The sequence below is a fragment of the Clarias gariepinus genome, chromosome 2, assembly GCF_024256425.1.
Source record: "Clarias gariepinus isolate MV-2021 ecotype Netherlands chromosome 2, CGAR_prim_01v2, whole genome shotgun sequence".
Taxonomy (NCBI): domain Eukaryota; kingdom Metazoa; phylum Chordata; class Actinopteri; order Siluriformes; family Clariidae; genus Clarias; species Clarias gariepinus.
The window spans coordinates 7,370,829-7,387,330 of record NC_071101.1 but is presented as its reverse complement, the minus strand read 5'-3'; positions in this window follow the sequence as shown (position 1 = coordinate 7,387,330).

The following is a 16,502-nucleotide window of genomic DNA, read 5'->3' as shown; positions in this document are numbered from 1 at the left end:
ATGTACAAGGCATCAAAAATAAAAAAAATGGCAAAGGCCACAAGATATTACTATATATCCAAATACCCAAGTGCCGTTCGATTTGTATTGCGATTCTGTACGCAGGACGATTTTATAAATAATGTTTCTATATATTTTTTTTTTTCATTAAAATTCTAAACAAACTTGGCTTTTTTTTTTTATTATTATTATTTTTTAATTATTAAAAAATATTTTATAGTCTTTCTGGTGATACATGGGTCACTAGATAGACTATAGGTTTGTGCGTGGCAGCGGTCTGTGGGGGCGTGGCAGCGGTCTGTGGGGGCGTGGCAGCGGTCTGTAGGGGCACGGCAGCAGTTTAGTTTGTTACATGGTGAACTTAAGGCTGTCGTTACTGAAGTACTTGTAAAAAAATAATAATAATCCTCAAAAAGTGGAAGGAGCAAATACACTAAAATGTCTAAATGTCTAAAACTACTAAATAGTCTAACTCTAAACGATACCAAATCCATGTTCAGAATCCCAGCCGATACAAAATCCCATAACTCAATGCTATATTATCTCACAAATAAACCTGTATTCTGGTTTTCTTACATTAAGTACTTTTGATTTTCTGTGACATACAGTAAAAAAGTTTATAGTTTTTTAAGAAAATGATAAAACAGCCTTGTGTTTAATCACTTCTTGTTTTTTTTCTTTTTATTTACATCATCATCATCAGAACTTTCCAGACAAACATGGTTTGTGTGTGTGTGCGTGCTTGTGTGTTTATCATCTACACACTGCATTCCCTGCTGTTTGTGTGTATTTCAGTGGCTTCATAACAGCACAGAGTTGTTCTTTTTTCTCTTCCCAAAATCACACGGCGGTCATTGTCTCTGTCTGAAATCGGCGCTCCATCCAAGTGCACAGCTTTTTCTTCCTTTTGTGGTACATTTTGCGCCTTTCTGCTATTGTTCGTTCGTGCCACATGAACCCTGCCATTTATAGAAGCTTCCCCATCACGAGGGGAAAAAAACAGGTGTTAAACATGTTTGAGATCACACACACACACACACACACTGTTTTTTCAAAGAGGAAAATCCCTTTTGAAAGCCATCTGGTCTGAACTTCATCTCTTATAAAGTTCACACACAACCATCACCTTTACTTTACGCAAAGTGTGTCTCATATATGCAAATATCACAACTACGCACACACACACACACCTTCCTTAATCATAAATCTTGATTAGCTCATGACTTGTTGAACGAGTGTGTGGCCACAACGTCGCTCAGCCGGTACTGTCTATAACAAGGGATGAGAGATAGAAAGAGAGAGAGAGAGACAAGATGAGATAAAGGAGGAGACGAAAAGCACAGAGTGAAGCAACCCTGATGCACAGCTAGACTCTGCGAGAAGGCGTTCGGACGTCTTCCTGTTTTCTGATAGAGATCTTTCTGTTGCCTACATGTGCTCACCATAGCGCATTCCCCTGTTTTCCATACATGTGCGTGTTTTTTATCTATGTATTTTTCCATACTTGTGGTGCCAGAGGTTGCACAGCCAGACCGCGACGCTCCCCGGATGAAGGACGTCCGCGCCTCACCTCCTGCTGCCTCGTGGAAAAAGAACGGCACAGGCCTCACTTAACCTTGAAAAGCAAATTTCGGTGCATGCTTTAGAAACATAAAAGTCAAACGTGTGTACAAAATAAATAAATAAATAAATTGCACCTTTTGTATGTTTTGGGTGTGTTAAAAAGATGTGTGTGTGCTCCACTTCTTCAGAAGCTTTTTTTTGTGGTTTTTTTGTGGTTTGTAGATTAAGAAAAAAACAGATTGTAAGAATCGATTTTATTTCAGTCACGTCAAGGAAAAGACAAGCATCCGGGCACGTTGCATTTCTGATTTGCATGAGTGTGTATGTGTAACATATATTTTATATGATTTTGTATTCTGTATATAAAATTGCCACAGGCTGCCAGTTTTAAACAAAGTCACCTTTTTTGAAGGAGGATGAGAGAGAACTGCTCGTTTGTGCAACTGCTGGGTAATCTTCTATAATTAGTTTATTGTTTAAAAAATAAAAAGAAAAAAACTCAGACTGGTCTCAATGCATCCCAGGAATAATTATTAGCATTTAAAAATTGATCCGGGAGCAGAGACTGTATAAAACGACTGGATGTCGCTCCGGGGTCTGTGCCATCTCAGAAAGAGCTGACTCCGCCTAAACCTCCGGTTGATCCATGTATGGGCAAATGGGCACCGCGAACCCGGCCTGGATTTTGGTTGGAACAGCTACATATCTTAGCTTAAGCAATGCAGCTGTCACTCAAATTAGCCATGTCCCAAATGATGCATAATGATTTTTTTTTTTTATCTGATGAGTTGCATATATATTTCTGTTCTAAAGTTGGCCATTTTACCATGGGCATTGACTTGCTCCTACTGGTCATTCAAAGAACTGCATGTTGTGGTGCGTCCGCATTGAACTCGCTGTCTGTGATCCTCGATAGCTGCTGTAATGCAGTAAACATTGTGAACAGTTGAGTACAGTGTTGCCCTGTTTCACTGACTAGGCTGTGCATTGTGGGTCAGTGATACCATTCCTTCTTCTGTGCAGCTGGTCATGTTGTTTTACTTCCATCAAGGTGCTCAAGGTACGGTTAAATTCTGGATTATTTGTTATATGTTTTGTTCTTTTGCTTTAGAGATTTGGGCTTTAGACGGTATGGTGGCTTAGTGGTTAACACCTCTACCTCCCCCAGGGTTGGGGGTTCGAATGTCTGTGCGCGTAAAGTTTGCATGTGCGCGTAAAGTTTGAGGTGCTCTCAAACTCCAAAGACATGCAGTGTAAGCTGATTGCCATCTCCAAATTTCCCATCAATTTTGTGTGTGCTTGTCCACTGCCTTGAGCTCCCTTGATGGGCTCCACAGGATAAACAGGATAGATGGAGAAAGAGATGAATTTGGGCTCTGATGATAACACCCTGATCCTGCATGTGAAGTCTGGAATCTAAACTATTTTATTCTCCAAGGTTCCTACTGTATCTCTTTCTCCATCTCATCAATGGCGTTCATCATCATCATCATTATTATTATTATTATTATTATTATTATTATAATACGTTAGTGTTTATGAGGGGTGTGTGTGTGGGGGGGGGGGGGGGGGGGGGGGGCGGCTATTGCTCCCAAATCAATTGTATTTTTTTTTTTCAACCTTCCATCATGTGCCAAAAAAAATCAAGGTTTAGTGTTTTTGTCAGAATTCCTCCCAAAGTAAACATAATCGTATACCACGTATCATAAGAGCACTGGGATATACTGTATAGTGCGACTTCCCTAAAAGTATTGGAACGCCAAGGCTAATTGAATGAAGACATTCAGGTTTGAGAATAACTAATGAATTCATGATATTTACAACTAGATGTGTTAGACAATTTAGTACTTTTTTGGTATAAAAAAAGAAATAGATTATGATGGGATCAAAAATATTGGAACGCTCGGTTACGTTTGTGGTTGTCCCGATTTGCCCTGTTAGATTGACCGGTTAACCATTTTTACCATATATATTTGTGATGTCACACTGGTTAATGGCTCAAATACAATGAGACAACCAGCTAATTCAAAATGTACAGTGTTTCATAAGTGTTTCATAAGTATTTATTTTTAACCTGGCCTACTAAGTGTCTACAAGGCGCAAGAATTACCAAGTCACCTCCCAAGACGATATTATCACGATACCTAAAAATCGTTACAATTTTAAAACTTTTAATTTAATACATTTTAATAATTAAATGTACCTTGTTTCTTATAACATTAGTTATAAGGATTTTTTATTTCTAAACAAACTTGGCAAATAATTCACTTCTACAGCACAGGATGAAAATGTGTGAATAGATCAGAGTGCGCCACCTGTAGGCTAATGAAGATACGGTGATCTCCAAAGTCTCAAAACTCAACTTGACAGTTGGAGTGTTGGCACATGGGGCTTTTCACACTCTTATTTTATTTTATTTTTTAATGGTTAGCGTGTTTTAAGACTGGTGTAAGTGTGTGTAATGAGTGCGTTTGGGACCAATGTGCTCAGAGTTTTGAGAATAAGGCAGATCAAAGAATATTAATGTGCGTGATTTTTGATCAAAACTTTCTCTGTCTGTGTGGGTTAGTAACACTGTTCACAATGCGGGATTTACTCTATTCCACCACAAACTGCAAGACAAGTATACTTGATAATTTTATAAGGCAAATGCATGTTATTACACTTTATTAAGTATATGCCAAAAGTATACTTTTGTATATTTGTCAGAATAAGAATGCTTGGGTATAATTGTGTTAATTATATATTGGATAAGTACATACAAAGTAACCTGAAAGCATTTAAAGGTACACTATTAGCACACTTAAATAAACACCTTAAAAATCTTTAAAAATAATATAAAAAAACGAATAAAAAAAAAAAATAGTTCTGGTCCATTTTTCTCCCATTAGGTCTGTTTAGACTAGCAGCACTTCATCTTGTTTTGGATGTCCTGGGCCGTGTCTAATGTTACAGGGGACAGTCTGTGCTGTTCCCTAAACATCACGTTCTTGTGTTGAACGGATTCCGAGAGCCGTTTATTCTTGTTCCTGCCCTGATTGATGTATTAAAAGTTTCTACTTTCCACTTCTCTGTAAGAAGCAATACAGAGGAGGAGCGAGAGATCAGAGCGGAGACAAAACTGTCTGATGTGTCACGGCCATTTTATTGTTTAGCCTTGAATGTTTTTTTTTTCCTGCAGCTTTGTTTCCATTTCTTCAAGCGATGTCCATTTTGCTAGTTCCGTTCCTTCAAGGATACTTTATTACTGATGTTAAATGTGTGTGTGTGTGTGTGTATGTTAGCTTGACCTTTCCAGCAGTTTAGCTACACCTACTGTATCAGCATTTCCAACATTCTCCATAAACACATCTTAATCAAAATTCCGATATTCTCCTTGACCATTATTCTTCATAACCCTAATACTGCTGTCCTCGCCCACTTCAGTGCCCTCCATTGTTACATCAAGCTCCCTATTATCAAACTAACATTACCCACCCCATCACCAACGCTCATTTACCCATTGGTATTTTCTACAGCCGCTCACAATTTTCTATAATTGTTTTACTATTTCTCCAGCCTGGATATCATCAGTGCCAGTCTCAGCAGCATCAGCAGGTTGTGTGAGAGAGAGAGAGAGAGAGAGAGAGAGAGCATGCCAGGGATTGGGTGGCAGTGGGGGGGGCAGTTGTGGTGCTGGAAAGGGGAGATTATTGAAGAGAAAGGAAGAATAAACAAAAAAATGGAAATGTTAAAAATGAAGGAGAAGGCAGCAGGCATTGTGAGTGACAGGAATGAGTGTTATTTGTGGTGATCAGGATTAGTGATTCACACTGATTGTGATCTGACGAACAGGTTTAGTTTATTATAGCCAAAGGGAATCATCTGAGAGCTACTGCAGTTTGCTAAAGGGATCATAATTAACATCTAAGTTGATTAAGACTGTTTGACTTGACTGTTTGAGTTGATTGTTTGAGTTGATGATTTGAGCTGGTTGTGATTCTTTCAGTTGGTTTAGATTGTGTTCTTTGTAATTAAAAATAAACGTAGGTTTTTTTTTTAAGTTAATTATGATTTTTTTCTGATTGTGATTCTTTGAATTGATTGAGATTTTTTGAGTTAATGCTTTAAGTTAATTGTGTTTTTTTTTTTATTGATTATTTGAGCGTATTGTAATTTTTTTGGGTTGGTTTGTGCTCTCTCTCTCTCTCTCTCTCTCTCTCTCTCTCTCTCTCTATGAACACACACACACACACATCAGTGATCCCTAGAATGTTGGAATGTTCTTTCCCTGCTGTGTTCTGCACGTGTTCCTCTTTACATCCATGCCCAGGCGGGCACTTATACACATGAAGGGGGGGGGGGGTGCTTATAAACATCAAAGACAAAGCTTTCACGTCTTATAACTGGGAGCATGCTCTTCATCACACGAGGCCTGTAGGTGTGTCTAGCCTTCAGTGCGTCTCAGGGCATGAAGCCTATCAGCAGGTAGCAGGTGTCTTTTGTAAGCAGTACATTACCAACCTGTTTACTAACATTTCAGTGTTGCACTGCAGTCTCACTAACAGGAGACAAGTCACCCGTGTCACTGACGAAAGGTTTTGATTAGGTCTTAGCTCTGACGTTAGTCCAGCTTCAAATCACAGGTTTATATTAATAATAGGTTTCTTCCAATGTGTTTTGGTTTTCATAGTAACAGCGGGTATTGTAGACGCTCCACAGAAACCAACTCACAATCATAAGTAAGAAGATCTTTTGTGTTAGTTAGGGGAGGAGCCTCCCGTGTCAGCGCTGTGTCACAAATGAAAATCAATTTATTTCACTTTGTTTAAAAAAACAGAACAGGTGTTTTTAGAGTGGTGTGTATCCAGTGTATGAAACGTAAAGTTTGTGTGTTTTATTTATTTATTTATTTATTTATATTTTTTACACAATTTCACAAAAATAAAGCTGGTAGCCTGCGCTTAAAAAAAGGAAATAAAAAAAAAAATATATTACAAATACAAAGTAATAAAAAACTTTACACTTCCTACTCACAATAATAATAATAATAATAATAATAATTTTATATAAAACTAAAATGTAAATATGTGGATGTGTGATTAAAAATAGAATCGAACATATAGAAGTTATATAGAATATTATAATGTATATATTTGTTTTAAATGTACAGTATATTTTTATTTTGTCATGTTAAATGTTTAACAAAAATAAAGAAATAATAAAATAAGTCAATGCCAAAATGTAATAAAAATACACAATAATAATAATAATAATAATAATAATAACATTAAAAACAATGTATAAAATATATGAAAAAATTTAATAAAAATGATTAAATTATTATATTACATAAAAATTATAATAATTAGATTTTTGGTATTTTTGGTAATTCGATTTTTTTTTAACAAATTAAGAAAAAATAAAATACAGGGTTTAAAAGATATATTTCACATTGTATTTACTGATAAAGTAAAATTGCTTACATACACACAAAATACCAATTATTTATATATATTCACACACACACACACACACACACACAGGGGTTGGACAATGAAACTGAAACACTGGCCAACTTTGTGTTGGAGGTTTCATGGCTAAATCGGACCAGCCTGGTGGCCAATCTTCATTGATGGCACATTTCACCAGTAAGACCAGAGTGTGAAGGTTTAATTAGCAGAGTAATATCACAGTTTTGCTTTAAATATTGCAATGGACACAACATTATGGGTGACACATTAGAGTTTAAAAGAGGAAAATTGTTGTTGTGCGTCTTGCTGGCGCATCTGTGACCAAGACAGCAAGAACAAGTCTTTGTGATGTATCAAGAGCCACGGTGTGCAGGGTAATGTCAACATACCACCAAGAAGGATGAACCACATCCAACAGGAGTAACTGTGGACGCAAGAGGATGCAGTCTGAAAGGGACAACCCAGAAAACATAAAACTACAGATGCTCAACTCCCTGCGGAATTAAATGTGCACCTCAACTCTCCTGTTTCCACCAAAACTGTTAGTCAAGAGGTCCACAGAGTCAATGTACATGGCCGGGCTGCTATAGCCGAACCTTTGATCACTCGTGCCAATGCCAAACGTAGGTTTCAATGGTGCCAGCAGCGAAAACCTTGGACAATGTGAAACATGTATTGTTTTCTGATGAGTCCACCTTCACCGTCTTTCCCACATCTGTGAAGAAGCCTCAAAGAAGCTCATCACCCAGACTGTTGTATGGGGGTGGATCAGTGATGGTTTGCGCAGCAATATCATAGCATTCCCCGGGCCCAATACTTGTGCTAGATAGGTGCATCACTGCCAAGGACTACTAAACCGTTCTGGAGGACCATGTGCACCCAATGGTTCAAACATTGTATCCTGAAGTCGGTGACGTGTATAAGGATAATAATGCACCAATACACACAGCAAGACTGGTGACGGAGTGGTTTGATAAACATGAAAGTGAAGTAGAACATCTCCCATGGCCTGCACAGTCGCCAGATCTAAATATTATTGAGCCACTTTGGGGTGTTTTGGAGGAGCAAGTCTGGAAAGATTTTCCTCCACCAGCATCACGTAGTGACCTGGCCACTATTCTGCAAAAAGACTGGCTCAATATAACTCTGGCCACTGTGCAGGAATTCTCAAGGCGAATTAATGCTGAATTGGGAGCAACACCAATTACTGTGGTCTGTAACCAGACATTTGGTCTCATCTGACCACAGGACTTTCTCCCATGACTCATCTGGATCATCCAGATGGTCCCTGGCAAACTTCACATTGGCCTGGACATGGCTTACTTAAACAGGGGAACCTTCCGTGCGATGCAAGATTTTAAACCATGACGTCTTAGTGTATTACTGATAGTAGCTTTGGAAACGATGGTCCCAGCTCTCTTCACAGCATTGACCAGCTCCTACGTGTAGTTCTGGGCTGATTCTTCACCATTCTTAGCATCATTGATACCCCATGTATCTACTTAGACTTTGGCTGATTGTAGGGTCACAGGTGTCTTTATGACAGCTAACGACCTCAAACAGGTGCTACTAATTTAGAATCATGAGCAGAGTGTAGCTGGACCATTTAAAAGCAGAATAACAGGTCTTTAAGGGTCAGAAATCTGGCTGATAAGCAAGTAATCAAATATTTATTTGACACAGTAATTCACAAATAAATTGTTAAAAAATCATACAATGTGATTTCCAGGTTTTTCTTTTTAGATTCTGTCTCTCACAGTGGAAATGCACCTATGCTGAAAATTGTAGACCCCTCCATGATTTCTACGAGGACTCGCAAAATACTTATTGACCTCACTGTATATATATAATATATTGTTCCTTTAAAAAGAGACATTAAGGTAAAAAAATGTAAATTTAAGTTTTTTTTTTTTTTTTTTTTAAATCCACTCAGTTTTGAGGTACAGCATTCACATTGCTATTTGGTAACGTGATGATAAAAGATTTTCCTGTGTGTGTGTGTGTGTGCGCTCTCCTGTAGCAGGTGCTCCGAGGGATTTCTCATTAAACAGATGAAATGTGATGAGGAACTGCTGGCTGTTTATAAGATTTTTTTTTTCAGCTTGTCATGTAAAAATGATTCAGCATACAAAGAAATCCGGTTTTTCTTCATGTGACAGTGAACAGAGGCGTGTGTGTGTGTGTGTGTGTGTGGAGGGGTGTTATTATTTAGTACACGGCTTTGGAGTGGCAGGTGCTATAGGCGCGGACTGCTAACCTCGGCAGGTTTTAATACACTCGGTATATAAATATGCTGAAGAGCAACATTTCTTTTTGAACTGTATAGTATAATAGGTTTGTGCAAAATGAGCGATGGAATTACTTTAAAATATTTAAAACTGTTTTGTTTTAAATATTTTAAACCCAGAATATGTCTTTGATTTTGGATTTCCCTAAGTGGCTACATTTGCTTTGATTCCAGCTTGGCACAGTCGTCATCAAAGTCATCAAAGTCACGAGGTCATCACCTGCAGTGTTTTTTTTTATTTATTTTTATTATTATTCATTTATTTTTTATTCATCAGTTGTTTTGTGCTATAAGTGCTAGTACAGCTACTGTACAAATCCAGATTATGGAGAATAAATGAATAAATAAGGAGAAAAGCCAGTCCATCATTTATTTAAAAAATGTATGCAAAACCATCAAACGCTCCGATCAAACTGTCTCTCATGAGGACCGTCCCAGAAAAGGAAGAACAAGCCGTTTATTAGAATGAGCGGCCTCAAAAACCACAGATTTACAGCACATCAGATTAGAGCTGGCATTTAAAGCAAGCGGTAAAAATATCTCAACATCCACTGTTTAGAAAAGATTGCGTGAGTCAGGCCTTCAAGGTCGAAATTGCGTCAAAGAAATGATTACTTTAGGAGAACAACAAGCAGAAGAGACGTGCATGGGCCAAGAACTACGAGGAATGGACGCTGGATCGGTGGAAAACTGTGACGAGGCAGCTTTTAACGAGCAGTTTTTACTGCATCGTTAATTTGGAAAATCGTAAATCAAACCGTTGTAATTCGGGGACTGTGTGTGTTAATGAAATAAATAAAGAGCGTTAGGTTTCACATGAGGCTCATCAGCATGAGTGCCAGCTATGTACTCTTCCCAGAGCGAGGAAAATCAGGAGCGTCGTTCTTCCTTTCAAGTCCTCATCATACCTCTGTTCGGATTTAATGCAAAGCTATAACAGGATCAGAGGAAACCATTCTACCTTTTATACCTTTTTCTTTTTCCTCCCTGTTGTGTATAAGACAGTAGACGGGGAAATAATTCCAGGTAGGAACTAAATGTGTAAGCGATTCCAGGTAGACGTTGGGGTTTGTGGAGTTTTACCTACTTTGCATAAAGTTCTAAAACCTGAAGTGCAGCTTGTCGGTGCTCCGTGTCACTCACACACACACACACACACACACACACACACGTGTAAGAAGAAGACAAACGCTTGTCTGTCACTTTGTCACTCGCTAGAGCTGAAGAGGAGAGCTTCAGGAGTTTCCTTAAGCCTGACCTGAACACACACAAACACACACCCGTCACTCTGAATAACGCGTTCGGTCGCGTGGAGTGTCGCGTTCTCTGGCTTCCCTTTGTGTACGGCTGCGTACGCTCTGCATTCTGCCGTTCTCTCCGGAGATTTGACTTCCTCTGCGTTTTAAAAGAAAAGTGTTGTGACACGTTCATTTATGTGACAGTGACAGAAGCACTCGGGGTGTGTGTGTGTGTGTGTGTGTGGGTTTTGTCAGAAAGTGCAGTGACCTGAGCGACAGAGAAATAAAAAATATGCTTCCTGTAATCAGAGTTACTGCAGATGTAGAGGTGTCTCGCGCACCCCTCTCTTGTCTCGCGCACCCCTCTCTTGTCTCGCGCACCCCTCTCCTGTCTCGCGCACCCCTCTCCTGTCTCGCGCACCCCTCTCCTGTCTCACACAAACCTCGCCTGTCTCATACACCTACTGTCCCTGTCCCCCAAACCCCACACTTGTCTCCCACTCCCACAGCCCTCACCTGTCTCGCACACCTCTTACCTGGCTCGCACATGCCTGACCTGTCTCGCAGGCCCCTCGTCCATCTCGCCGACACATGCCTGATCTGGATCACGCTCCCCTTATTTGTCTCCCACATCTGACCTGTCCCACACACACCCAGCCTGTCTCAAACATGTCTGACCTGTTTTACACACTTCAGTCTTGTCTGACACCCTCCTGACCGGTCTCACTTATGCCACTGCGAGGTGATGATGATGTTAATGATGATGAAGGCAGCAGTTGTGATGATTTCTTAGTGCCGAATTTAAGTCAACAAAAGCTGAAACAGCTTCCCTCTCTGTCTCTCTCTGTCTCTCTCTCTCTCTGTCTCTTTCTGTCTGTCTCTATTCATCTTGCTCTTCTCATCTCACCAATTCTTCCAGAAATGATAAAGTGTAAAATCCTCGCTCATATTTCTGTCTACAGACAGCACTTTTGATTTGATAAGAAAAGGGTGCAGCTGTGAGGTACAGATGTGAGTTCCAGATGTGAGTCAGTCTGAGTGCTAAATAAAAAAAATGAATGAATGAAAAGTAATAAAACAACATGTATTGTAGGTGAGGTTTAAGGGGTTTACTGTTTCCTGTGAAATGGTTCATGAGTCAAGGATAAAAGATCCTTAATTCTACACCTCTCTCTCTCATTGTGTGTGTGTGTGTGTGTGTGTGTGTGTGTGTGCGTGCACGTGTGTAGGTACTGGCAGTTCAGGGTCGTTCAGCATGTTTGTCAAACACACACTTCACTCGTTATCCTCTAAAGCCTTTTTCTCCTGTGAATTTTCTCTGCAAACAGACACTGCAGTGTGCACGTGTGTGTGTGTGTGTGTGTGTGTGTGCGCGCACTGTCAGGGCATGTCATTGATAGTTAAGGTGATTCTTGGTGCTCTCTAAGCCCATCTGCTCTTCAGAGTGCTTGAGCACCTTCCACACACACACACACACACACACACACACACTTCTGATTTTATCCCTACTTCATGGCCCGTCATGCCCACCCCCTGCCTGTCAGGAAGTTCTTTCCCCTATCACACGGCAGACGGGTGAAGTCAGTCACGTGCTCCCTCTGGCGCGTACAAAGCCGGCTGAACACGTCTTTTTGAAATGCTGTTCATGCAACGTTAAAGGGCGGGGCGACACACTCGGCAGCAACACACCTGTGTGAGCTCACAGATGTCTCAGTCATGCCCCACAGCAGGTCTCAAAGCTGGTGTGTGTGTGTGTGTGTGAGAGAAGATTTCAATTCCAACCAAGAATACTTAATTCCAGCTGTTTAACTGGTCATTCTTGGCTTCCAGGTGTGGCTTCAGATTGGTTGGAATGAAAGCTGGACCCACACCAGCTCTTAAACACGTCTGGTCCAATCCATGCCCTGCTCTGACTCCTTGAACTCATGTCCTGTTCCACATCAGTTTCTCATCAAAGCACGACATCCTACCTGGAGGACCAATGGGGGTTTTCGTCCTTCACCTAGGGACTTTGGTTGGCATATCAGGAGACCCTTGGGGGACGTCGGGGGTGGGGTTTCATAAACCCAAAGTGATAGAAAAGCCATGGCAGACATTCAATAGATGAGTGTGTGTGTGTGTGTGTGTGTCTATGTGCAAGTGCATACACATGCATCTAAAGTGCTGTCACTCTAAGGCGGTGTTTACTCTGTGGATCTTCTCACACACACAAAAAAAAAATCGGATGAGAGCATGTGATAAGATTTAGTGACAAGGACCTGAAAGAAGAAGATGCAAATGAGCAAGCCAACACCGCGCCGTTTCGGTTTGCGTGCGCGAAGTTTGCATGTTGCCTATCAGTCATCACGGGTGACACACACACAGCCGTCTAATCACATCACCTGCATCATGTTTTTCTTTAATAGCATTACGTGTGCACGCTCTGGGGTCGCGCTGTCCCGCATCTGTTCGGATGCTCTTCGTTTGTATTCAGAGTCCAGACCGTTTTTTTTTCCGGCTAGAGTTTTTTGTTTGTAATGATGTTTATAAAGTCGAACCCGCACCCGCATTCCTCGTCTCCCGTCATCTGTGACACAGCGTCTCTTTTTTTATCTGTCAGTCTTTTTGCTTCTCTCACACACACACTCTCACACACACACACTGTCTTTTTGTTTGAGTTGGGATCTTTCATTGTTTCTGTCATTGTTTCTCCTTTTAGTGTAACTTTCTATGCTGCTTGTTCTCCACAAGTCTATCACCTGTCGTCTGTGTGTGTATATATGTATATGTAGAACACTTTCTAACTCCATGATGGTTCCTGATTTTTATTTCTTTCTACATTGTAAAGGAATGCTGAAGGCGTCCAAAAAATGCATTAATCTCCTTTGACCAGTTGATATTGAGATGTTTCTGCTACTTCTGCTCTGTAAAGACTTCATAACGCCTCTAATCTGAGGTGCTGGTTGTTAATTGGTCATTTTTCAGGCTGATAACTCTAAATGAACTTCTCGTCTGAGACAGAGGTAGGTTTTGGTCTCGCCCTCCTGGGATGGCCTTCATGAGAGACAGTTTCATTATGGTGCTTGACGGATTTTGCAAATGCACTTGACAATACTGTTCTTGCAAGAACTATTACAGAAAGGCCGACCTCTGTGTCTTAAAATAACAACTAACTGTTGGTTTTCTTGTTGTTACGTAATTACCTAATCCCATATGTGTTATTTTATAGTTTTAAATCCCCAGTATTGTTGTAGAATGTAGGAAATAAATCACTAAACAAAAACAAAGAAAAATTTGCAAGTGTTCTAAAACTTTTAAATGGTAGTTTGTGTGTGTGTGTGTGTGTGTGTGTGTGTGTGTAGAAACACGCTGTCTCTCTGTATTCATCCTCACCTCAAGAACATTTACCTGTAACAGGAGAACTCACCTAACACTCACGTCTCACATTCTATCTCTCTCTCTCTCTCTCTCTTTCTCTCTCTCTTTATCTTTCTGCACCACCCAACATTTACTTCATGCTCAACACAACACATGCTCTAAAAAATACACTGTTGCATGGTTTCTTTTGTTCATGACTACCTACTGTAAATATTTAAACTGGCTCATGTTACTCCATGCACGCTGCCCCACATGTAACAATGGAGTGATCTTTAATGAGAGCCTAGTCAGAGACAGAACAATGACTCCACTTAGCTAGCTAATGCTACCTGATCTGACTGAGAGCAGGGGTGACTGGTAGACCAGATCCGTGTTCCCAGGAAGTTCCCTTACTAAGTTGTAAATTGAGTCGTGATGGTCATGATGGCAGTGAAGTCAATTGAAATGTGTTGTATTGAAAATTCTGTCTAGTTCATTTGAACTCTCAAGTGCAATTTTTTTTTTTTGTTCCATTAAAGTGAAATCCTTTGATTTTAGGTCATGGACAGTCGTATAAGGATTTCATTGCATATCGTACAGTGTACAGTTGTATCTGTTACGAATAAAATTAGAATTCGGTAATTAAACTAAGGACCATGGCATTTTTGTGGTTAATGAAATTTCAATAATAATAGCGCATTATTATTATTAGAGTAGAATAGTTTGGGAAATATATAGACATACTCTAGGTGGAAAAAAGTTTAATTAGTTTAATTTGAACTCTGAACTATAGGACGGTGCAAACACTGGAAAATGGGCCTTGAAAATAATCTCTTGAACATGGGAAAATTGGGATGACGAATTAAATCTTAAAAAACCTGAGATCATGGTAATGAGGATACAGAGCATCTAGAACATGCTGCATTAAGTCTAAGAAACATCGGCTTTGGCAATATGTCTCATGAACAATGGAGATGTTAAATTCCGATAAACAGTATACTGAGTGGTTAGTCTACCTAAGTTTTGGAAACAAGGTGCAGTGGGAATATAGACATTTACATTTGGGCATTTGGCAGTCGCTCTTATCCAGAGCGATTTACATTTTTATCTTATTACACATCTGAGCAGTTGAGGGTTAAGGGCCTTGCTCAAGGGCCCAACAGTGGCAACTTGGTGGTTGTGGGGTTTGAACCTGGGTTCTTCCGAACCGTAGTCCAATGCCTTAACCACTGAGCTAAATGTGGGGCAGTGGCACTTTAACATCTTTTAAATACACGTAAGTGACAGGAACTATAGACTTTGAAGCATGGAGCTCTGGGAATCCATTAAACACAATGCACTGGAAACATAGTCTGGGAATATAGTCATGAGCATGGGGAATATCAACTGTTTTAAGAACATAAGGTTTTGTCCCCGGAATATAAGGCACAAGGAATCTCTGATCTGTAAGGCACTAGGGATCACGAGTCACCACCCAATACAATATCATGATACCTAGGTGTGGATTTGATTAATATTGCAATTCTTTAAGTATATAAAGTTTTATACTTTAGCTTTATTCAACAGCTTCACAAGTAAAATTGAACACGAGTAATGAAAGGTAGCCCCTTGCTTGTATTACTTTTATCAATTATAAATACCAAAAGCACAATTTAAACAACACAAACTAACTTCAAATAAAAGTTTAACGTTTAACAAAAAGCTACGTTGTTACCGAGCCGCGTGTATCTCTGTTCCCCGCCGTAATTATTATCTCTAAACAAATTTAGCAAATAACTCACTCCCACCACACTGCCTGCCAGTTTGGGAATAGTTTTAGGATCCAGGATTATAAAGATAGGATAATAAAGGATTAAAAAGAAAACGGATTATAGTAGGATTATAAGGAAACGGCGATGTTCTACCACCTCAAATGCCTCCAAGGTCTTGAGCATCATTTGAGCAGGTGGTTGCACGCAGCTTCTAACGCATGTGTTTCAAGACTAATTAGTACACATGGTGTTTTGAGACTGGTGTAAGTGTGTGTAATGAATGGGGTTTTGAGACTAATCCGCTCTCAGGGTTTGGTGGAAACAGTCATCCCAGAGGCTAGCGGACCTTTTGATTTTGTACCGCAATAAAAAGGTGTTTTTGTTGCACCACTCTGAAGCTCATGAACTCGGCACAGACACTAGGGAACATTTGTCACTGGGAAAACAGGAACTTTGTGCACTAGGATGATATGCACTAAAGAAGATTGGGCACTGGAGATACATACAGTACAGTCATGTTCAAAAGTTTGTACGCCCTCTTTTAATTGTATGCAAAAATTTCATTTCAAGTTTCAGTATTAAGTGAATACAACCTCTGATGAACATTTATTTATTTACTATGCCGTTTGACTTACAGATTTCTCTGTAACTTTGAAAAGTAAGCCAAAATGACAACAAAAAAAAAAAGTTTATAAAACTGCATCTGAACAAACAACAAGGCTTCTGGAACAATGTTCTATGGACCAAGATGTCGTTTTTTTGGCTTTAACGACCAGCACCAAACAGGATTTCGGCAAAAACAACCCATACCCACTGTCAAGAACAGCAGCCACAGGACCCGGGAATCTTGCAGTTATTGAGACGACCATGAACT